Source organism: Oryctolagus cuniculus, chromosome 3 (assembly GCF_964237555.1).
Source record: "Oryctolagus cuniculus chromosome 3, mOryCun1.1, whole genome shotgun sequence".
Taxonomy (NCBI): domain Eukaryota; kingdom Metazoa; phylum Chordata; class Mammalia; order Lagomorpha; family Leporidae; genus Oryctolagus; species Oryctolagus cuniculus.
The window spans coordinates 118,162,055-118,185,655 of record NC_091434.1 but is presented as its reverse complement, the minus strand read 5'-3'; the positions used below and the strand labels follow the sequence as shown (position 1 = coordinate 118,185,655).

Genomic DNA, 23,601 nt, shown 5'->3' with positions numbered 1-23,601 from the left:
GTGTGCGCGTGGACACTGGCCAGGGTCCCCGGGACCTGTTTCACAGAAGCTTCACACCCAGTGCATGGGGGCGGCACCAGCAGATGCCTGGGCTGCGCTCAGCACACAGAGCCGTGGGCGGCTGAGCGCCAGGGCAGCCACAGGGCTCCTCACACCCAGGCGGGGGCCCTGCTCCCCCGGGGGAAGCTGGCAGAGGGCTGGGGGCGGGGGGCAAAGGGACTTTGCAATCTTCCAGAACAGAGGACCAGGCGGCATGGAGGAGCAGTGAGCCTGTGGCCCAGAGAGTGCCGGTCGGGTCGCCAAGGCCCGTGTACCTCACACGTCTCGTTAGGAAAATGGGGATACAGATTCACTCTCGTAGGAGAAGGGTGAGCCCCGGAAGTGGTCAAAGCAGCGATGACGGTGGTGCCCGTTCCTTTTCACTCTCCTGGAGCACTTACCACCTGCCCATCAAGGAGCAGGGGCTTTGCCTGTGGCAACTCATTTAGCCACCCTGGAGCAAAATCAGGTGCTGGCGTAGTCCTACTCAACACACACACACACACACACACACACACACACACACACGGGAGAGAAGGCGGAAGTCAGGGCAGTGCGTCTACGAGCCTGGAGTGCCCCATGTTGCCAGCAAAGGTCTAGAAGCCGGGAAGAGGCCAGGCCAGCGGTCTCCCTCTCAGCACTCAGAAGGGCCCATCCAGCCGACACGTTCATCTGCAGAACGGTGGCCCGCTGAGTTCTGGGGCTGTCATCACCCAGTTTGGACCCGTGGCTGCGACAGCCCTGACAAGTCAGTGCACTCACTGTTGCGATCTCTCTACAGCATTTCCCAAATCGGTCCCCATTGTGCCCGAAATGCGTCCCGTGGCCTCATCATGCTTTCGGTACTCTTGACGAAGCCCTGGAACCAGGGGCAGCTGTAGCCATATCTGGAGAGGCAGCCGCGGCTGATTGATTGGCACCTTGGGAGGGTACTCCTGGCCAGGGACGCTCCCTCAGCACCCTCCAGGGCATGGGACAGTGCCCAACCCCCAGAATCCTCAGGTCCAACGTGTCCCTGACACCAAGACTAAAAACTCTAAGACAGTGTGAAGACTAAGAAAATGCCCATGAGCTTACACACTCACGCGTACATCCGGTCCTTACACTCATGTGCACATGCACACATGTCCACCCACCCACTCTGCACCCAATCCAAGGACGCACAGGGTCCCGACCCCTCCCCCGGAGTTATGAACCATTGCTGCTGCATTACCACACAGGAATAATATTTCTATGGTCAGCAACCAAGACTTTCAGCATAATCAAGAAGAGACACAGCTGTACGATAAAATAAGCAAGGTTCAAATCCCTGTAATCATGAACTTGAACTGGAAATGTCCATTCATAAAACTGGTTATCTTCTAGATTTGTCTGCCGGAAAGCCCTCGTAGATGACTCAAGCCGGAAGCAATGAGTGCTGTAGCTGCAGGCCACAGTGTCCAGGGAGCCTCAGAGAAGCGGAGGATTCTAGGGCTGAAGCAGGGAAAATGCAAGATCAGTGGGTAAATCACCGCCTGCTGTGCAGGCATCCCATATGGCCGCCGGTTCGAGTCCCAGCTGCTCCACTTCCTATCCAGCTCTCTGGTATGGCCTGGGAAAGCAGTAGAAGATGGCCCAAGTCCTTGGGCCCCTGTACCCGTGTGGGAGACCCAGAAGAAGCCCCTGGCTCCTGGCTTCAGATTGGCCCAGCTCTGGCCACAGTGGCCATTTGGGGAGTGAACCACAGATGGAAGACCTCTCTCTCTGTCTTTCCCTCTCCCTGTCTGTAACTCTGCCTCCTAAATAAATAAATCTTTAAAAAAAAAAATCTGAGGAGGGGCATAGACTGGTGGTCAGGAGAGGTGACCCAGGAATTAGCACAGGCCAGGAGGCCCGGAACCTGGTCTCCCCACGGGTTCTGGACCCTTCCCACCACCACATCTGCCTCTCCTTGGCACCAGTGCTCGCTGTCTTCACATGGTGAGCATTCTTCCTTTACGCCTATCACCGCCAAAGGAAAACGTGCCCCAGGAGGCGGCATGGTGGGGGGCGGGGAGGGCATGGTGTGTGGCCTACCCGGTCAGTGTAGCCAAGTCCCCTGCAGGGCAGCTACTTAAGGAGAAGATGGAATCAGGGAGAGGCAGGCCTGCGGCACAGCAGCGGAGCCACTACCTGGGCTGCCCGTGTCCCACATCGGTGTGCCTGGGTTCTAGGCTCCATCTCTGCTCCTGATTCCAGCATCCTGCTAACGAGCTGGACCCTGGAGGCAGCAGGTGGTGGCTCAAGTACTTGGGCCCCTGCCACCCACATGGGAGACTTGGATTGAGTCCCTGGCTCTGGGCTTCAGCTAGGTCCTGCCCCGGTCATTGTGAGAACATCTGGGGAGTGAACCAGCAGACAGAGCTCTCTCTCTCTCCACCCCCCCCATAAATAAATGCACCCTTTTTTCTTAAAGATACAATTGATCTGAATCAAGGGGTGTTCCACGAGGTATCTGGTGATGTCCTGTAGTTGAAATGTGCATGATTTTTTTTTTCCACGTGCTGATTCATAGTCCCCATATCGTCTTTGGTTGAGTGTCAGCTCAAATCTGTTGTTTGCTGTGGCCGTGCTGGGGTGGGGGCGTGTTGCTAGCTTCCTTATTGCTGATCTTAGGGGGAAAGCATGCAGCCCCACCCCACAGGGGCTGGCACCACGGCTGGGGGGGGGGGGTCCATTTGTGTCACGTGGATGGCCTGCCTTTGGTCCTGGTTCGCCGAGGGTCCTAGTCACGAATGGGCGTCAGCCTCTGTCACTGGTCCCTTCTGCATCCGCTGAGCTGATCCTCAGATTTTCTCAGTGAGTCCATGAATACGCTGAATTTCATTCATGTTTCAAGTGTTAAACCAACTTGCATTCCTGCGAGAAACCCATTTGGTCGTAATATGTTATCTGTTTTGTGTATCATTGGATACAACTTGCTTAAACAATTTAAGGAATTTTTGCCTTGATGCTCATGAGGTCTGTAATCTTGTGATGTCTCTCTCTGGTTTTGGCATCAAAGTTAAGTCTGGCCTCATAAAATGGACCGGAAAACAGCTCTTCTTCTTTCATTTTCTGCGAGAGTATGTATGGAGTCGGTGTGATTTCTTTCTTTCATTCTGGTTGTTAATCACTTGCCGAATGAACCCTCCCACCACTGCCACGGGTTTTTGCCAAAACCACTCGTGTTTCTTTAAACTGCCCGATTTTTTTGGAAACGTTCCAGTGAAGCTCTGTTACAAGGACATGTTCTGTCTGATCATCAGTGAAACCGGTGGCATTTGTGCGCCAGCTCTGACAGTCTGGGGTCACTGGTCAGAGTCCCCTCACCCTAGCTCCAAGCCCCCAGGGGTGGGTCCCCAGTGGTCCTGGGGGGCTGTGGGCCTTATGCCGAGAGGGGCTGGCCATTGAGACAGAAGCTAGTTGCTTCCGCGGGGTCCCTGTGTGCCTGAGCAAGGTACTCAGCAAGCTCAGAAGCCCAAAGCCTTGGCCAGTGTCCTCCTACCCCAGAGAAGGAAGCAGAGGCTGAGCAGAGCAAAGCAACCTATGGTCGTCTGGTGAAGAACCAATGGTCGGCCGGCGCCGTGGCTCATTAGGCTAATCCTCCGCCTTGCGGCGCTGACATACTGGGTTCTAGTCCCGGTCGGGGCACTGGATTCTGTCCCGGTTGCCCCTCTTCCAGGCCAGCTCTCTGCTGTGGCCAGGGAGTGCAGTGGAGGATGGCCCAAGTGCTTGGGCCCTGCACCCCATGGGAGACCAGGATAAGTACCTGGCTCCTGCCATCGGATCAGTGTGATGGGCTGGCCGCAGCGCACCGGCCGCAGCGGCCATTGGAGGGTGAACCAATGGCAAAGGAAGACCTTTCTCTCTGTCTCTCTGCCTGTCAAAAAACAACAACAACAACAACAATGGTTTTCCAGTGAAGAACCAATGGCAGAGCTGGGTTAGGAGCCTACCCTCTAACCACCTTCCCTGCTGGGGGGGGGGGGCGCATACCCTCTAGACACCCCACCCTTGGCTGGGTCCAGCCACTAGTGGGAGACTGGGGGGTAGAGTCAAGCCTGCGCTCCCGCTCTCTCACGTCTCACTCAGGGCACGGTGGATGGTGTCTCTGGGAGCCATGGGCTTTGCTGTGGGCCCTCCTTCCACATCTCACACTGTGGGGTTGATTTACTTTTTGCTCATTTGAAAGGCAGAGTCAGGAGAGAGAGAGAGAGAGAGAGAGAGAGAGAGAGAGAGATTGATTTTCTATCTGCTGGTTCACTCCTCAAATGGCCACAATGGCCACAGCTGGGCCAGGAGGAAGCCAGGAGCCTGGAACTCATCCCAACCTCCCAGCTGGGTGCAGGGCCCCAAGGACTTGGGCCATCCTTCACTGCTTTCCCAGGCTCATTAGCAGGGAGCTGGATCAGAAGCGGAGCAGCTGAGACTCAAACTGGCACCCATATGGGATGCTGGTGTTGCTGGCTGGGAGGCTTCACCCCCCACGCCACAACGCCGGCCCCCACATCTCACACTTGGAACTCAGCTCCTGTGCCAGTTTTCTCCCCTGCCCCTTTGGGCCCTGAGGTGGTGACACTCCCCTAGAGTGGTGACAGCGGCCACTCCACCAGGCCTCATATCCTTGTTCCTTTAACTCCGGGGATCTCTGTAAACAGCTGGGTTGTACACAAGCCTTTCAAACTCCCAGCCCCTGTTTCTGGCTCCACCCAGGCAGGAGTTCTCTGAACGCCTCATTCTGCCTACCCTAGAAGGCTCAGGCCCCGGGGATGCCCCTCTAACTCTGAGGCCTTTAACTGGCTGTTTCTCCATTTGCCTCTGCTCCCTGTGTGCCCCTGCTCAGCTGAGGCAGATCTGGGACCCCAACAGGCGCTTAAGTGGCTTGAGTTGAGGGAAGGGAGCACCTCTGTAAGGTGGTTCCTTCACAGGTGACACACAAGTGGGTGACTTCCAAAACCAGGGTTCTGGGACTTTTGCAAACATACAGGGTTCCAAGAATAGGAGGGCCCATGCTGGCCACAGCTCACGCTCATCCAAACCAAACAAGCAACAGGCCTGCAGGCCCTGTGTGGGAACTTCCATCTTAAAAACCGTTCTTGACCTTGATAAGCAAAACACACAGAGACACACACACATACACACACAGCTTGGGTTTCGATTTGCTAATGATATTTGCACTGAGGGAGCTGAAAAGAAAAAATAGAGACACTGAGTCTTTAGGGAGCTGTGCAGAGGAGAGAACCTGCGGGTGCACCTGCTTTCTTTGGGGACTGAGGATCTACAGCACCTCACGGGTGTCCCCAGGATGACACCGTCAGCAGACATCCGCACACCAGAGCAGACCTCATGGCCAGCACGATGACCTGAGCTCAGGCCTCATGGCCAGCTGGCTAGGAAGCAGGGCGGACATCCCTCTCGCCCCGCCCCGTCTCGCCCCGTGGATCATGGCATAGTAGCCACAGCCGGCTGATAGGCAGCAACGCTTCTGGGGGCCCCGCTAGACTGGGGAGCAGGAACCTGCGTGTCGGGGGGCTACCTCTTCTCTGGGGGAATCACCCAGCAGGCATTGATTTACCCACCAGGTTGAGGGGGCTCTGAGTGGTAAGACGGAAGAGAAACTGTATTTACCTAGGGCCGGTCATGGGCCTGGCTGGGAGCCAGGGGCTTTACATTGGTGTTTATTGCCCATGACCATGGACGCCGCAAATAACGACCATAACTGATGCTGATAACGAGGTCACCGGGCCTTCCCGGGGCACAGCTTCATATGCACAGGGATGGCCGCAGCTCCGCGGCCACCCTGCTCTCTGAGGACAACCTTGAGGACCAGCAGGCTGCAGAGGTTGGCCCGCCGGGGGCTGGCACGCGGCCGGCAAGGGCCGGAGCTGGAGCGCCCACACTTGAGCCCTCACCTGCCGTCTCAGCGCCGTACCCAGGTTTGAAAGCTCCTCAGCCCCCAGTGCTAGAAACAGCCCCTGACATGTGGAGACAGACAGAAACCTGGTGGTACTCGGCAGCAGGTCAGAGCCCACGGCGGCGCGGGCGGGGAGAGCCTGCACTTTGGCCAGGGGGTACCCCCCATTCAGCTCTCAGGGTCCCGACAGTGTCGTCAGAGCGCCGCTTCCCAGGCAGGCAATTTCCCAGTGGTCTCTGTTCACGGGAGCTCCAGGCCCGGGGAGCAGGGACACAGGTGCCGGGGCTGGGGACAGCCGTGTCCTCACCTGCTCTCACTTCCTACAATGAGTGAGACATTGCCTCGGTAAGCACTGAGTGCAGGGCCTGGCGCAGGGGGCCTCGCAGAGAGATGTCGGTTCCCTGTCTAGCCCATTCGCTGGGGCACCATGGGCTTGGAGAAGATATCATTAGGCCCTACCCCTCAACAAACCTTCTCAGCACACAAGTCTGGGTGACAGCCTGGGGCGGGGCTGCAGGGGCCTGAGCAGGAGAGCGGGGGATAGGCAAAGGGCAAAGGCTCTGGGAGGGAGCATCCCGAGGCCCAGTTGGGCCTGCTCAGCTTTGGAGCTCCGTGCTGAGTGACACACCTGCACGCACGCTCATACGCTCCCCCCACCCCCGAGGTTTCCTCCAAGCCAGGCCTGCAGGCACTTGGCCTGAAGGATGTTGGGAAGAGGCGGGTCCGGAGCCAGGGCAGCCATGCGGGCAGATGTGTGCCGGTACCTTAGGGAGCTCCGGGTTCCAGTGGGCGAAGCTAGTGATGAGGCACGAAGAGGACCAGAGCGCGGGCAGAGGCGATGCGGGTACAGAGAGGATGACGCTGACTGGGGAGTCTGAAAGACCAGCCAAAGGCAAGGACGAGCAGCACCCGAGCAGGTGCAAGGGCGGTGCCCGGACAGCCACCGTGAGGCCAGGAGGGGGCCCTCCTCCCTGGCAGGCTCTCTGTTTAAGCACTCCCTCATTGGCATCCACTGGGCAGATGGAAAACCTGCCCTGGAGGCCTATGTGGGTCCTTCTGGGGTTCAAATAACCAGACTCCGCCTCCAAGGACCTCATCTTTCCCACCATCATCCATCTTGGGAATCTCCACGTGGCCCCAGGGACCCTGATGTCCCCAGATCAGGGGACAACTGCAAGAAACCCATGGATGCGAAGGATATATGCTCCTGAGGCAGCTTCTGTGTATAACCCCAGGGCAGGCAGCTGCAGATGGCCCAGGGCTGCTGCTTCTCACATGTAGGGAAGTCCCCTGGGGACATAAGAACCCAGGTCGGGCACAAAGGACTCGAGAATGGAGGAATCTTCGAGAAGAGCTTGGGAAGCAGTTGGGAGGTAGGGGTTCAGTCTCCATGTCACAGAGTGGCCTAGAGCAGGCCAGAGCTCACTCCGTATTCCAGTTCAAGATTCCAACTGCAGAACTATGGGAGCAGGTGGTAACAGCTCTCCTCCCTGTGGGTCACTGTCCAGGTGGGTGACCTCTGGGCCCTGTCCTGCTTGATCTTTGATCACCAAGACCTCTCCAGCTTGTTGGATCACCCTCTGCCAGTCTCTCCCCAGGCCCAGGCCCAGCTGCCAGCTGTGACCCACTGCCTGGGTTCCAGAGGCTGGTTTAACTCTGCCCTCACCCCCACCTTCCGGAACTTTAAATTCCAGAATGCAAAGGGGAATCCCGCCTACACCTCCTCCTAACCTGACCCAGCTTTCTCCTCTCCTGGCCTTGAGGTTCCGTGTGCTGAGAGCCCCAGGGTGGCATCAGAGAAAGAGCCCGAACCTAAAGTCCATCCCAGATCACTTGCAGGTTCTGACAACCCAGCTAATCCCTTACCCTCTCCGAGCCCAGGGCCCCTCCACCGAGGGGTTCCTACCGCACCGCACCCATGGCGCTGTCTGAAGAGGCCAGGATCATAACGAATGCATCAAGGTGTCCATCGGTTAACAGCGCCGTGTTTACTCAGCAATGCCAATGCCAGCCCTGTGGGGACGGTGAGAGCGTGCACGCCCGTGTGGACCCAGGCGCCCACCATCTGCAGGGCTTAGCATGCCATGTGAACTAGCTGGGACTAGGTGTCACAAGCGCCAGCTTCAACTACTTCTTGATTCAGTAAAGAGGAAGAAATAAAGGCTGCCCTTAGCTAGAGAGCGCCTGAGAGCTTGGGCAAGCGGCCCCGGCTACAGGCTGCTCCCTGCCCTCCCGCCCACAGAAGAGTTCATTGCCATGTTTTCCAAGGAGCAGCAGGCAAACGGGCAGCTTGCAGTTAGGGACCAGAGCCAGGGCAGGGAGGGCAGGGGAGGGGCAGGCAGAAACGCACCTCAAACACAGAGACACAGGCAGCCTTGAGACCCCATCCAGTGGAGCACAAAGGGACAGACAGAGGGCAGGAAGAGCAAAGTCACGGTCCCAGGGCAGGCGAGCTCCCGCCTCATACACATCGCTCTCTCTCCATCCTGTGCGGCTCACTTGTCTGATTTCAAAGCCCATTCAGTGCTGCTTCTCTGACAAGAATCCTGCACTTGGAGACCTTGGATTTCAGTTAATCTGGTGCCTTCCTCACCTTCCTCCTCCTTAAACCCGAATGCAACACCCCCATCCAGGAAGCGTCACTGTCCATCCATTGTGATGACAGAGTTACGCACTGGGGGACAGTGTCCCTGCTTGGGGACCCTTCTGGCCACCTCTGGGGCCCACCTTCCAGAAGCCCAGGGATCTGGGGGAGGTGGTGTGAAAAACACCAGGTGACCTCAGCCCCTTAACGGCTGAGTGAAGGCACACCTGTGGTTTTCCCTACCAGTGCACACGGAGTTGCTCCATTCACAGAGACAGAACATTATCTTGTTCACAAACTGGTTTGCATGTGCTGGGCTGATGAATCACACTAGATTGCCAGTTCAAGGTGGACTCTGGGTTCTGTCGCCTGGGGAAAGCATTTGCAAGGATTCTTAGACACCCTGGCGTGAACTAAACCAGAGGGCTCGGGCCAGCATCTCCCTGGACAGGTGACTGCCCATGTCCCTGCCTGGTGGGGAAGCACAGCTGGGGTGAACACGCTCAGGGGGCCCCCAGGACTGTTTTCAAGCCCCCAGAGCCTCCAGCTGCCCAAGCAGCCGCACCTTCTCAGGGAAGGCCAGGTGGTGGGGTGTGGGGGCTACGCCAAGCTCAGGCTGTGTGGAGGGCAGGACGAGGGGTGCGGGTTTGGGATCACGTGGGCAGGTGCGGAATCTGGCCTGATATGGTGGAAGTTCAGCCCCAAGAATGGGGGGTGCACAGCTCCCTCTCAGGGTGCCAGTGAGGGAAGCACCCCCCACGCCACCCTGGACTCCATAAGCACCAGTGTTGCTGGGACACACGTGAAGACCCCACACTGAGTCTCTCACGGGTGCGAGCCCTTCTGATCCCTTTCAAAGCCTCTGTCTGGCTGTTTGCATTGTATCCATTTGCAAACCCAGAGGCAGGTGCTCCGCGGGTCCTGAGAACTCTCACCCAGTGGCACACACCTCGCAAGTGAGGGGGCCTCACTTGTGTTCTCATGAATCTGTTCTGTACCCATCCCATCACCTGCAGATGAGCTGTGGGAGGGAGTGGCAGGAGGTCTTCCACAAAGCTGACTTTGGAATCTGACCTTCACGGGTGCCTGGTACATCCAGGACAGGAATCAGCACGCAAGCCCCAGCGGGCATCACGGACATCAGAAGAGACTTTGAACTGGGGCAGAGCCAGGCCCAAGGAGCCACTGAGTGAATCTGGGTGCCTCACAGCACTAGTCTGTGGCCTGCTGGATCTGAGACTGAACTATATGCCATAGTTATTGATTTATCTGAAAGGCAGAGTGAGAGAGAGAGAGAGAGAGAGATAGAGCTCCCATCTGCTAGGTCACTCCCCAGATGGCTGCAACAGCCAGATGTGGGCCAGGCTGAAGGCAGGAGCCAGGAGCTTGGGCCATCACCCACTACCTTTCCAGGGACATTAGCAGGAAGCTGGATCAGAGTTGCATAGTTGTCAACACTGGAACTGGCACCGGATACAGGGTGCTGCTGTCACAAGCAGTGGCTTAACCTGCTGCACCACCACGCTGGCCACCTCGCTGCTCTTGAGGTCAGTCACGTGTTTGTGGAAACTAAATTTATTTGCTTTCATTACTCATTAGAGACCATTGGAAGCTGGTAGCACACTCAGCTCCTGGCCAGTACAGTTCCGTGTGGACACGCTGAGAGGCCCCAGATCAAGAAGACTGGGCATATAGTAGGAGCATAACAGCTCTGGAGGAGTTGCATGGTGGACCTGATTGTTGTACAACCCCGTGTGGCTCAGGCATGTTCACGTGTGTTCTGTGCAGCCAAGCAAGTGGCTTTCCCCGTGGTACGGCTCACCTGCCCCCCATCTCTGGTGGCCTCACTCTGGGTGCCATGGGCCTCTCATTGGCACCTGTCCTCCCTGGTTGCCTGCTTGGCCTCAGGTCAGCCGCTCTAACCAGACCCTCACCCTTGCCGAGTGAAGTCTAAACAAGGGAGGAACTGATTTCCCCCGGTCTGAGCCCCTTGTCTTTGCAGGTCCTCAAACACAGGCCGGCCTGTGGTAGAAACAGAGGCTGGCCCATGGCAGGAGCACAGGCTAGCCCGTGGTAGAAAGAAGGGGGAAGAAGTCCAGTGCCCTGCGGGGTCAGGGACAGGCAAATTGGATAGGAAGACTAGCATTTTTTTTAATCTGTCTTATTTATTTGAAAGGCAGAGTTACAGAGAGAAGGAGAGGCAGAGAGGAGAGACAGATCTTCCATCCCCTGGCTGGTTCACTCCCTAGATGGCCACAATGGCCTGGGTTGGGCCAGGCCAAAGCCAACAGTGAATAGCCAACAGCTTCATCCGGGTCTCCCATGTGGGTGCAGGGGTCCAAGCACTTGAGCCACACTCCCTTGCTTTTCTCAGGTGCATTAGCAGGGAGCTGGATCAGAAGTGGAGCGGCCGGGACTTGAATATGGCCTGCTGGTATCTCAGGCAGCAGCTTAACCTGCTGCATGATGAGGAGACCAGTCTTTTGCAATGTTGACATTCTCCAGCCAGGGCCCTCTGCCCTTGCACTTGGCTGCAGCTGAAGAAAGGTGGACTGGGAAGTCCGCAGTGAGAGGCCTCATGGGATGCTCTACCCCTGCTCCTGGTCCTTCTCCTGCGAGCTCCCAGGTGGGCGCAGCTTTGCAGCCGTCACCGTCACAGCTGGGAGGGGCCCAGGGAGTGGGGGAGACGTGGAAGCTTCCTCTATCTCCAGTTCACCCTTGAAGGGGCTGCCGGGACTGTGGCTCTGGCGGGCAGTGTGGCCGCCCTGGCGACCCTCGGCATGTCCTGGTCGGAGACGCCCCCACGTCACTTCCCCTGAGCCTCCCTGCAGCTCTCCAGGGCGAGGCCTGGCTTCCGGCTGGAGCGCAGCATCTGGTGACTGAGCAAGCTGCGCACCCTAGGCAGCCAGGCCGTGCTCCCACACGGGCCGGACTCTGCCCTGAGCCTCTGCTTGATAGGAGACCGCCCAGGCTTCCCCGAGGTGTCCTTCCCACCAGTGGCACAGTTCCTGGGGGGCAACTGCCCGCACCCAGGACTCCATCAAGCCCTGCTCACTGCCCACCTGCCCACCTGCCTGTGAAGCACCCACCTTGCAATCGCTCCCGTGGGGTTAGGAGGCCTCTGCTGCCATGTGCAGCTGTGCTGTCCTCAGCCCTGGGAGGCAGCGACAAGGCCGCCAAGGCTGTCAGGGCACTGGTGGAAGGCACCCGAAAGCCAGGGCTGCTGCTGACTGGGCAGGGCTATGTGCGGCTGAGCAGGTGCCCTGGTAGCATTCCCTGGACCCCAGAGTGTTCAGCACTCAGCGCACGTGCACACACACACACACACACACGCACACACCCTGTCCCTCGAGCAGGCCCCTGGTCCTGGGGGCACAGGCTCTGCCTGGGTTTCTCTTCCATCCACTGTGTGCTGGGTGGCAGCAGCCCTCTCCTGACATGGATTTCAGGGCTGTCTCTACCTCCAGGTCCTTTTTCCCTGGGCTGAGGCTGCTGCTGCGTTGTAGTGGACTAAGCCTCCACCTGCAGTGCCCGCATCCCATATGGGCGCTGGTTCGTGTCCTGGCTGCTCCTGTTCTGATCCAGCTCTCTGCTATGGCCTGGGAAAGCAGTAGAAGATGGTCCAAGTCCTTGGGTCCCTGCACCTGCATGGGAGACCCAGAAAAAGCTCCTGGCTCCTGGCTTTGGATCTGCTCAGCTCCAGCGGTTGTGTTAATTTAGGGGGCATTGCTGTGGGTGAAGCACAGAGGAGAAATGGCTATACCAGAGGAAGCTGGGCTCCTCCCGAGAGAGGGGTCCCCGTGTCACCAGCGCTGAGAAGAGAGACACAAGTTTCCTGGCACCAGCACATCTGGGGCCCTTTCTCTAGCCACCAAGTTTCTTGCAAACAAAAGCCACAGGTGGGCCAAGCCCGGGGCTGTCCCACAGCAGGTCCCTACCCAACACTGGTTGGCATCAACAAGTACAGCATGTATTTTTTAATTAAAAAGATGTATTTATTTGATAGTGCATATGTTCCCATGTGCTGCTTCACCCTCCCCCCAAATGCCCACAATAGCTGGGGGAGGGGGGTGGTTGAAGCCAGGAGCCAAGAACTCCATCCAGGTCTCCCACGTGGTGTCAGGGGCCCAGCTACTTAAGCTGATGGGATGGCTTTAGCACGGGATCGGCATGAGCAGGAAGCTGGAGACAGGAGCCACCGTCAGGGACGGAACCCAGCAGCCCTGAGGTTAAGACACGGGCATCCTAAGTGCTAGACTAAACACGGGCTCCGGGATTGGGGTTTTGGAAAGATCGGTCTGATGGCAGAGCGGAGAACAGAGCAAGAGTGGGAGCAGGTGGAGCAGTCAGAGGCTCCCGCGCCAGTGCAGGCAGGAGGTGGCGGGCAGGAGCGGGCAGAGTCTAAATATAGTTCAGAAGGAGGCTGGCAGCAGGTAGGGGTGGGCCAAAACCATCCTCCGTGAAAATTGCCCTGCGATGCTTCAGGAATTACGTCAGCGCACATGGACCCAAGCCCACGGGGAGAGTCAGCTGGAACTCTGAGAGAGACAGCAACAGGTGCTGCGCCGAGTCTGTGTGACACGCAGCTCTGGCCCCCCGTGTGGCTTTGGGGAGGTCACTCTGCCTCTCTGGCACTGGCAGACAAGAGGCAAGGCAGATTCTGTCCCCCGCCCCTCCCCAGGCCCCTGCAACCTGCCTATCAAAGCTCAGCTGTGCGATCCAGCTCAGAACCAAGGCTCCAGGCTGGACCACACAGGTCCCCTGAGGCAGCTTCCTCATCTCTGCCCGGAGGGGTCCTGGGCTGCGGCCAGCCCGCCAGGGGCTCGCACAGTGCCCCGCCCTCTGACCTCACCCTTCCGCCTCCAGGCAGCTGCGCAGGGAGGAAGAAGAACCTGGAATTCAGACTTGGAGCTGGAGCAGTGCGCAGCCACGTACTCACGCTGGGGAGACACTGGCAATGACCAAGGTGGCCAGCTTCTGGGGCAGGGTTTTGCAGATGGCGTCCCATGCAGGCATTAAAGCTGGTGTCGTCACACAACTTCTCACCTTAGGAGCAGATACCTCCTGTGAGGAGTTAGCGGCCAGAGCTGGAGCAGAACTTTTTATGTTATCAAGCCAAGGGGATATTGCTTCCGTCAGAGGCCACTGCAGGTGAATGAATGCTTTGCAGAGAAGTGGGGGGCAGGGCGGTGTCTTTTTTTTTTTTTTTTTTTTTGACAGGCAGAGTTAGACAGTGAGAGAGGTCTTCCTTTTTCCGTTGGTTCACCCCCCAAGTGGCCGCCACGGCTGGCGCGCTGCGGCTGGCGTGCTGTGCAGATACGAAGCCAGGCACCAGGCGCTTCCTCCTGGTTTCCCATACGGGTGCAGGGCCCAAGGACCTGGGCCATCCTCCACTGCACTCCCGGGCCACAGCAGAGAGCTGGACTGGAAGAGGGGCAACTGGGACAGAACCAGCGCCCCAACCGGGACTAGAACCCAGGGTGCCGGCGCCACAGGCGGAGGATTACCCTAGTGAGCCGCGGCCGCTGGCCAGGGCGGTGTCTTCAAAAGGCTCTTGGACAATTCGTTTTAGGAAAAACCACTCATGGGTTTCAAACAGTTTGGCCATAAACGTATCTTTGAATTCCATTAGCCGTGAACTTTATGAAGTTCCTATGTGGAGGGCTGGGAAGGAAGGGACCCAGTGCCCGTCCCTGGATAAATTATTTTTCTTCCCTTTACTTCACCACATGTCTAACTGTTCTCCAAGGAGAGCCAAGTGGAGCCAGGAGTCCTATACATTCTCCATGGAGGTGCCCTGTGCTCATGACACAGGGCAGCTGGGTTGGCCTGGTCTCCAGCGAGGGGACGTGAGTGATTCAGCACTGCCCGTCACATCGGCAGCCACCCCTGGAAGTGCAGGACTCGGAGATCCAGCAGGAGCCAGAGCCCCTCCCAGGGGTACACAGGGTCCTGGGAAGGAAGTGAGTAACGCGCCCCAGGCATCAAGCTCAGGGCCAAGGCCAGAGGCAGTCCCGAGGCTGTTTTGCTGCCCGCTGCGATGACTAAGCGTGCTATAGCACCTCCAGGCCCCTGGCCATAGCAGGTGGGCGGCAGCTGGCCTGCAGCTGAGGGCCCCTGACTCATGGAAATAAGGCACTCGTGCTCTCTCTCTCTCTCTCTCTCTCTGGCTCTTTCCCTCCACCTCTCTTCTAGCTCTGCCTGAAGACAAATCCCTGCTCATAGCCACGTTTCCAGTTTCAGGAACCCTGGGCAGGCACATTGGAAAGCTGGCACGGGCCTGGGTTGAATCTTGCCTCTGCTCTGTGGCCCGGGGCAAGCTGTTTCACATCTCTGGGCCTTGTCTGCTCTCTGCCAAATAAAATCAGGATGCCCCTGCCCAAGTTCTTGAGAGAACCGATCCAGACAGCACTCACAGGATTCTCCGAGGGTCACCCGGAAGGGACTCAGTTCACCGCCATTCCTCCTCCCCTCTGCTCCCGGTTGCATGTCGTTTTCTTGCTCTGATGACAAGCCTGGGTTTCTGGAGGGCCACTCTAGGACTCAACCAGAAGCAGCCCCCTCCTCCTCCTGTCCAGAGGTCCCTGGCTCGGGCATGTTTCCCTTGGATACTGGTGCTGGTGTGTGGACGGCTGGGAGAAGTCGGTAGATGGTGTTATCCACAAGGGGCTTCCGAAATTTTGCAGACACACAGATGAAGCATAATGGTGGAAAGTTGGGGTGCAGAGCTGAGAAAGGGGGTCTGACAAGGCAGACCCTAAGGCATCCCTGAGCTCACTCTGCACTAGCAGCTGGGCCAGGTGGAGGGCTGGGGTCAGCAAGAGACAAGGGGGTGGAGAGGCACTTCCTGCAGGCTCCGGGTGAGTGGGTCAAGGGTTGAACCCTCCTCCCGCCGCCCATCAGCTGTGTGACCTTGGGTCGCTGGCCTCCCCACCTCCCTGGGTCCCCTCATCTGCAGAGGATAAACAATAACAACGCACAGATTTGTTGTGAAACAGGGGCAGGAAGGTGCCTCGCAGAGGGCATTCGACGAAGGGTGCATCAGGAGTGCAAAGGCCACTGCGGGCCACCATTTCTCTGAGGTCTCCGCAAAGTGACACGGAGGACGGGGGAAAGGCACCCTCCCACGGGACTGCCTGGTGTCGCTCTGGTTACACCCCCCAAGGAGGGAGCTGCCTTTAGGGTCATCACACTCAGGCACAGGAAGCTCGGGACCACTTGCTAAGGCCGTGAGACTGGGAGCTGGGATTTGATCCAGGGTTTTAGGGAGCCCTGAGCCTGGAAGTCCCTGCCCCCACCCCCAGCATTCCCCAGCCGCCAAGCTCTGAGTCTACCTGCGGCTCACTTGCACATGCCAAGACAAACACGCTAGGGGCCCCCTAAGCTTCACAGAGCCTACAGAAAGGGAAGGCACGGAAACACAGAGAGTGAGGGGCACAGTCTGTCCCTCACCCGGTCCCTCTCCCAAAACTCACCCAGCCAGTGGTGGGTCCAACCCATCAGGCGGGATCTCAATTGCAGAGTTGCTAAAAAAAAAATAGCTTGGAGCTGGTGCTGTGGCGTGGCAGGTTAAGCCACCACCTGTGAGGCCAGCATCCCATCTGGGCTCCGGTTCGAGTCCCGGTTGCTCCACTTCAGATCCAGCTCCCTGCTAATGCGCCTGGGAAAAGCAGTGGCAGATGGCCCAAGAACTTGGGCCCCTGCAGCTACATTGGAGACCCAGCTACATTGGAGACACTCTCAGCTCCTGACTTCGGCCTGTTTATTCTAGCCATTTGAGGAGTGAACCAGCAGATGGATGACCTGTCTCTCCTGTCTTTATGCAACTCTGCCTTTCAAATAAATAAACTATTTATTTTAAAAATAAATTTTCTTTTAAAAAGAAAAAAAGTGGCTCACGGAGGGCAGGACCCAGGCAAAAATCTGAAGCTTGACAGGGCAAGACATGTTCTGGATGATGGGAGAGGACCAGGCCAGCCAGCACTGGGGACTCAGGATTGGAAATTTCGCAGTAGGCCATAGGGTCAGGCCAGCTCGAGGAGAGGGTCGGCTTCATCCACCTCACCTGTTCCTTCGACCTCACACCCAGCAGCCTCGTGGCCCTGTCCAGGGCTGCCTGCCCCACTGCACGGCAGGAGGGCAGAGGGGGGCAGGAGTCATCTTTCCAGAACTCCTTAAGATCTCCTCTTGGGCACCCATTGGTGTTTTGCTGGCTCCCAGGCAGGGCAGGCTGCATGATAAGAAATCCAGGAAGGTCAATGTACCCACAATGCTTAGATCTCACTGTGGTTTTTGCCAGAATAAACAGGGCCCATGCAAGGCTTCAGGGCCTTGTCCCAGGGCAAACACTGCCCTGTGCCAAAGAGGGAGTTGTTTTTGCAAAGGCAGTGTGTGCACTTGGTGGCTGGGTGAAAAGCAGCTGCACCAAGCCCTTCGGCCACACATCCCACCCAGGCTCTGACCTCAGGCCTTAGTAACCCTGCAGCAAGGGGGCCCAAGGGTGGGAGGAGACTCTCACAGCCCCGAGTGACAGGTGCAAAGGTTGTCGCAAAAAACCAAAAGAATAAGAATGAGTAAGCTCAGTCGTAAAGCCCCTAAAGAGGAAGAGGAAACCACTCAGGTAACCCAGGCCTCGTGCTCCCTGGGGACTCCCAGCGCCACCGAGGCACCCCCTCACCCCACATTCCAGCTCCCTTGAGGCTGGCAGGAAGGGGAGGATGAGCCAGCCTCCTGACCGGGAGAACCGAAGTGTGTGGTGCTTGCTTAAGCAAACCGCAGGGTGGCAGGAAAGGGCACGCAAAGCCGGGCCTGGCTGGATTTAGACTGTATCCCCCATTCAGACAGTCTAGGCAGGTCCCCTGGGTGCTGGAAGGTACATTTCCTCTTATGCCATGCCACCTACAGGGACCTCACTGAGACCACCCTGGCCTGCACTTGACCTTAGCGAGACAAGTCCCTGTCTTGGAGCCGGGCTCCCCCACCCATCAGGGGCACAGCAGCCCTGAGGACCCCGCCAGAGGGCCACAGCTCACACGAGCTGCTGCAAGCGTGAGAGAAACCCACGTGCCCACAAACACACACTCAGCTTCCGCTTCAACGTCACACACCGCCACGGCACGCCTTGTTCGTAGGAGTTAGGTGATCGCAGTGACCAAATAGTGAGAGATGTGGGGAAGAAAAGGGGCACGCCACCCCGATGTGACACAGTTCACGCTTGGTCCTCCACAGTGAGCCGCTCTGGTGTGACGCGTGTTAATGAGTTACTGTGCGGCTCTCGGGCTGGCCCCTGGGGCTCAGGACTCACCCGAAGGGGCGTGTCGCCGGCGGCTGCTTCACCAGTGAGTTTGACAGTGTCTCCGCTCACTCCGATGTGACCATCCACGCCCTTGTCTTGTCCCACCATGCCACGCTCTCTGCAGCCCCTCGGCACAGGACACACCCTCACACTGACACCCGGTATGTCCAGGTCTAGCCAGAGCTAGACCCAGAGACAATCCGGAGAACCACACTCTCCACAATCACTCAGGAAGGTGCACGTGTGCAAACTTGTGCTCCAGGCACACGAACATGTGCACACAGGTGCTCTGCACGCTCGGCAGGTGCACACGGCAGGAAAGGAGGATGAACAAACCCACGGGAGCACAGCCAGGGAGAGAGAACATGCCCGGAGAGGCCCCTTACCTGACCTTGGCCGCCTGCTCCCCGCCCACATGGCCCCACGCGTCCTGGGGCCACCCAGGCAGACTCCTCCAGCTACTCCGGGCTTTTGTTCACGCTGCGGCTTTTGCCGGAAGCGCCTGTCTGTCCTCTCTAGGCCTGTCACAAGTCTCTGCTGGGGGCTCTGCTCCATGCTCCACACAATCACTTGGGGACCCAAGGGGCCGATAGCTGCATTTTCTTGTGCCTCACCAGCTCCTGCAGCAGAGGGTGACGCCTCGGCCTATAAGAACGGTGTCACCTGCTCACACCCTGATCAACCAGAGTTGGGGCCATGGGACCACTTAACTGCAGGGGCACCAGGAAGCACGGTCACCCATGTTTGCATTTCTTCCTGATGCTTCTGTAAGCAATGAACACACTCGTCTGGGCATAAGCAACATTCACACACTCTCTTCCAGTCCTGGCAGGGTCACAAGGCCACCAGGCAGCCAAAATCAAAACGTCAGCAGGGCCACTGCCTTCTGATGGTTTCCAGGGCGCCCACATCCCTCGGCTCATCCGGTCCCCGTTCTTCCATTTTCAAAGCCACTGAATAGCATCTTCCGCCCTCCGTGACCTCCTGCCTTCCCATAGAAGGACCTTCGTGCACACCCAGATGATGCAGCCCCATGTGCCTGTCCCAAGGGCCTGACTTTATCGCAGCCACAAAGGGCCTTTTGTCATGGAAGGGAATAAGAGAGGCAGCTCCCATCCTATCCGCTGCTTCAGTCCCCAGGTTGGGGCTGGATGGGGCTGAAGCTGAAGCCGGGAACGCAATCCACGTCTCCCATGCGAGCGGCAGAAATTCAGCCACTTGGGCTATCACCACGGCCTCCCAGAGTCTGCGTCGGTAGGAAACTGGGGTTAGGAGTGCAGCCAAGTCTCCAACCTGGTACTCCAACGCGGGTGGGATGCACCTTCACTAGCGTCTTAACCACGGCGACAAACACCTGCCCCCGTATGTTGAACTCAACCCCCAATAAGATGGCACTCGGAGGGGAAACCCTTGTGCTGTGATGAGGTCATGAGGACCAAGTCCTTGTGGTGGATGCGGTGGACCTTATTAGAAGGACCAGAGAGGCCGGTGCCACGGCTCACTAGGCTAATCCTCTGCCTTGCAGCGCCAGCACACCGGGTTTTAGTCCCGGTCGGAGCGCCGGATTCTGTCCCCGTTGCCCCTCTTCCAGGCCAGCTCTCTGCTGTGGCCAGGGAGTGCAGTGGAGGATGGCCCAAGTGCTTGGGCCCTGCACCCCATGGGAGACCAGGATAAGTATCTGGCTCCTGCCATCGGATCAGCGCAGTGTGCCGGCTGCAGCGTGCCGGCCGCGGTGGCCACTGGAGGGTGAAACAACGGCAAAAGGAAGATCTTTCTCTCTGTTTCTCTCTCTCACTGTCCATTCTGCCTGTCAAAAAAAAAAAAAAAAAAAAAAAAAAAAAAAAAGAAGGACCAGAGCTTGTCTTTGCTCTCTCTGCTCTCCGCCACGTGAGCACACACAAGAAGGCAGGCATCTGTTACACAGGAAGAGGCCCTCGCTAGACCCTGACCCCCCGGCACCTTGATCTTGAACTTCCAGCCTCCAGGACTATAAGAAATAAATGCCCATTGGATAAGCCACCCAGTCGACGGTCATCTGGTGTAGCAGCCCTGAACCAAGACGCTGTCTTAGGGGGACCACTGTTCCAGGAAATAGAGCTACGACACAGGATTCTGAGGACACACGACGTTGCCCCTGCCATTCACGCCCCACCCACAGGGGTGTCCCTGTGGCCTCTCCTGAGAAGCAGACGAGCTCCCCACGGGCAGGTGCTGGCCATGAGCGTCTCTGCCCAGCAGGTGCCTGGCACACAGCAGGAGCCAGGACGGTCCGTAGGAAGACAGGAGGGAGAAAACTGAATGAATGAATCTGGCACACTCAGCAAGTGGGAGAAGACGGAGTAAGCAGGAGAGGACGTGGGCGGATGGAGACGATCGCATCAAGCACCACCCAGAGGGGATGTGAGTTTCCTGGTAGTAGGAGTTTCGAGGGAAGCATGGCACTGCACGCCCAGACCTGGTGAGGGGGAGAGGACTGGAGAGGAAGGGCAAGAAGGGGGCAGCAGGAGGCCCTGAGTCTCAGCCGGGCACTGTGCTCAGTGCTTGCCTGTCGGCGGCGCCTCGTGAGGTCGCCAAAGCACGAGGTACACAGCAGCACGGGACGAGGAGGGGACTGAGACCCGGCAAGGCGTGTCCGGTTCAAGTTCACACGGCTGGACTCCTGGCTGTGCCAGAATGCGTAGCTCCATTTGGCTGGTTCTGAAGCCAGCTGCCATCCCAGGACACCCAGGCTGTGCCAGCCCTTGCCACACTGCCAGTAGCCTTAGGGCCCCCCCACCCCCCGCCACACTTTCAGCCTGTGCTCCTTTATCTGCAAAATGAGGAGGTCAGCCTGGGGCATGTCCGAGCGGCCCTTCCGTTCCCACCTCCTTGAGTCCACTGATAGCTCTGGCTAATCCCAGTGGGCTTCCTGGAAGGCTTGAGGATTCGAGCTTTTTCCCACTGACAACAGACACACAGTTCCTCTGTGTGTTGCCAAGAGATGATCCAGACTGAGGAGGGAGAGGCCCGCGGCAGAGATGACTCCATGCCCTAAAAATGAGACTCACAGCAGCTCACAGGATTGTGCAAGCTGCCCGCGAGGCTGCCAGGCAGCCCTGGCCCCGGGGGGGCGGACTGTTTACACTCCCTGAGTGTGTGCCTGCCTGGGTTAACTTCACGGCCATGTGCACAGCCCGTAAGCGCTGCCAGCAGGGTCTGGGTAGGGACGACAGAGACGGGCCTCATCAGACCCTTTAATGCAAACGCTAGGTACTGCTTGTTCACGCATTCATTCATTCATTTATATATGTGTTCATTCTTCCAGTCACTCGCTGAGTGAGTGCCACGATGCAGGGCCCTGAGGACACAGAGGTGAACAAGACAATGACCAGAGGAGTCTCCAGGACCCAAGACTTCCAAGAACAGAGGCACTCACAAAAGCTCTTGCGCCTCCCGGCAGGTTCGGTACACTGACACAGGTATGCGCCTGGAGCGCAGGGAACACAAGCCAGGGCACTTTGGTATCTACCTCCGGACAATATTTACCTACTAGTTAAAAAAAATCAAAGGTGAGAAAATGACTCTACTCATTTACCTTGAGAGGCGATTTTTCCCGCGAATGTGGATGTGTGAGAACGTCACATTCAAAGTTTTCTTCGAATCCCATTTGAAACCTGGCCGGGAAAACCAAACTTAGACATTTTTCAAGACCCCTGTGTCTCCTGGGACTGTGCAAATGACCTGGGGTTTGCATAGCCTGCTAGGCTCCTTCCGGAGGGCACAGCCCTACATATGCAGAGGCTGCAGGCAGGCTAAGGGCTCAGCATGTTGTGCCACAGCCCTGCTTTGACTCAGTTTCCCTGGATAAACAGACACTTTGGGGAAAACATGTCGCTTCACAGGGTACCGCTATGACGGGAGCCCAGGGCCAGCCTTTGGAACCTGGGGGCCCTTCCCAGATGCTGCGGAACTGTCCCACTTTCTTCTCACGTCTCGCTCTCTTTTCACAGTCTGCTTGGTTTTTTTTTTCCCACAATCCTCTTCTTTCACAAGAGGGGAAAAGGTCACCTGTAAGCAACATGTCCTGGAGTGCCAACAATGCCCTGGGATGAGAGCTCCACACCTGGGACACGGGGCGGGAAGACGAGTTCCTATAGCAGCAAGTTATGTGCGGCAGCCAAAACACCTGCCTGCTTTTGCCCCTTCTTTAGCATTGATTTTTTTAAGAGTGGAACGGCAAGACGGCTTGTTTTGAAAACCCCTCTGAAACTGCTCTTCTGAAGCGAGCGTGCTATTTCAACCACCCCACCACCACCAGCATCAGATGCTAGGGTGTTGGGGTGTTGGCCTTTTTGCATCTTCTTAGTTATTTTGTAAATTACAGAACCTCACTCTCTGTATTTGGACTGTTCTCTGATTATCCATACCATTCCCTGATTTTTAAAAGTATGATTTTGATTTTCAGCACAGGAATTTCTGAAAAAGATCCACGGGACACTGCAGATCTTGTCAACATCACGTGTGTGTTCTCACCTGGGGCACCTGGCGGGCCATGTCTGGCTGGGGAACTCCGATGCCTGCTTCTGGACCCTACTTAAGTCTCCCTGCCTCTGGGGGGCCTCCCACTTCCTCCCCAGAGAAGCCGACGCCCTTGCCCGCTGCGGGGCTCTGGCATCCAGCCCACTGCAGTCAGCCTGGGGCACAGGCCCGGGCTCCGTGGGCCCCAGCTTCCTCCCCGGCACTGTCATTTGGAGTTCCGTGGGCATGCAATAAATCAAGTCTGGAAAGTGCCCAGCGCCTGGCACAGGGTACGTGCTCGCTGAGTTTTGGCTTCCGTATTGTTATTATTACTATTATTATTCTCCCCCTCACTCTGGTCGGCCAGGGAGTGGCTTTTATCTCTGCATCTCTGGTTTCAGGCCCAGAATGTCAAAGCAAATCAATCTAACTGCTTATTGAGTAAGCATTTCTCTGCCCTTGGCACCGGCGTCTCAAGACCGTGACTTTCCCCCCTGGCTGCGGCTCCCGCGGGCGACCCCAGGCCCGCTCCCACCCCCACACGCCCACCACCTCACCTGGCTCTGCGGTAGACGCTGGATAAACAGGGGCAGGCGTTCCATTCCCAGCATCCTTTGCTGCCAGGATAGTCATGTGACCTGCCTCTGGCCAATGAGACACCACAACAGGGGGTTTCCTAGGAGACCCTCGCATTTCCCACGGCGCTGAGGCCACCATCTTACCACCACGAGGCAAGATGGCGGAGACAGAAAGCTCGGAGAGCCCAGTCCAAGTTGGCATTACCAGTAGCAGAGCAGAACTAGCAAGTGTCCAGAGTTCTTACTGTGTGAGGGCAATAGAGCCCTGGCGAGCCGGCTTTGCTGTGAAGGGAACACCCATGAACTTGCTTTACGTGCTCGCTCCCCTCCTGCCTGCTCCTCAGGGCCACAGGCACCCAAGAAGTCATCGGCAACCTAAGCCAAGAACAGACCCAGCTGGGGGGAGCCAGGGCGAGGGCGCCGGTGCAGGCTGAGGGCTGCATGGCGGTGAGGGCCTGTGCTGGCGCTCTCTGCTCCTGCGGTCAGGGTCACGGAGGAGGGCGCAATCCTCCAGCCTGGCTCAGGGAACGGGGAAGAGCCTGCCCGGTGCTAAACCCAGAGGAACTGGGTACTGAGTGTCTACTATGTATCGAGCGCCTTTCATCTTCCTGAGAGCCTTTTGATGCGGGACTGCCCGGCCTCTACTGTGAAGGAGGAAACTGGAGAGCGAGCGAGGTCCCGGCTCGGCTGCCCA

The 23,601-nt window shown here is 57.6% G+C and overlaps 1 long non-coding RNA gene across 2 annotated transcripts; it reads right to left on the bottom strand.

The window, feature by feature from the left end:
- Positions 1–1,244: 1,244 nt before the first annotated feature.
- Positions 1,245–23,069, bottom strand: LOC103348738 (uncharacterized). Of its 2 annotated transcripts, none has more exons than XR_517026.3 (3): positions 22,887–23,069; positions 21,407–21,485; positions 1,245–1,512 (listed from the first exon to the last, which is right to left on the bottom strand). It is a non-coding gene; the product is annotated as an uncharacterized lncRNA (long non-coding RNA). The 2 variants fall into 2 exon arrangements; XR_011387613.1 differs by lacking the exon at positions 22,887–23,069 and adding an exon at positions 22,345–22,482.
- Positions 23,070–23,601: the final 532 nt, after the last annotated feature.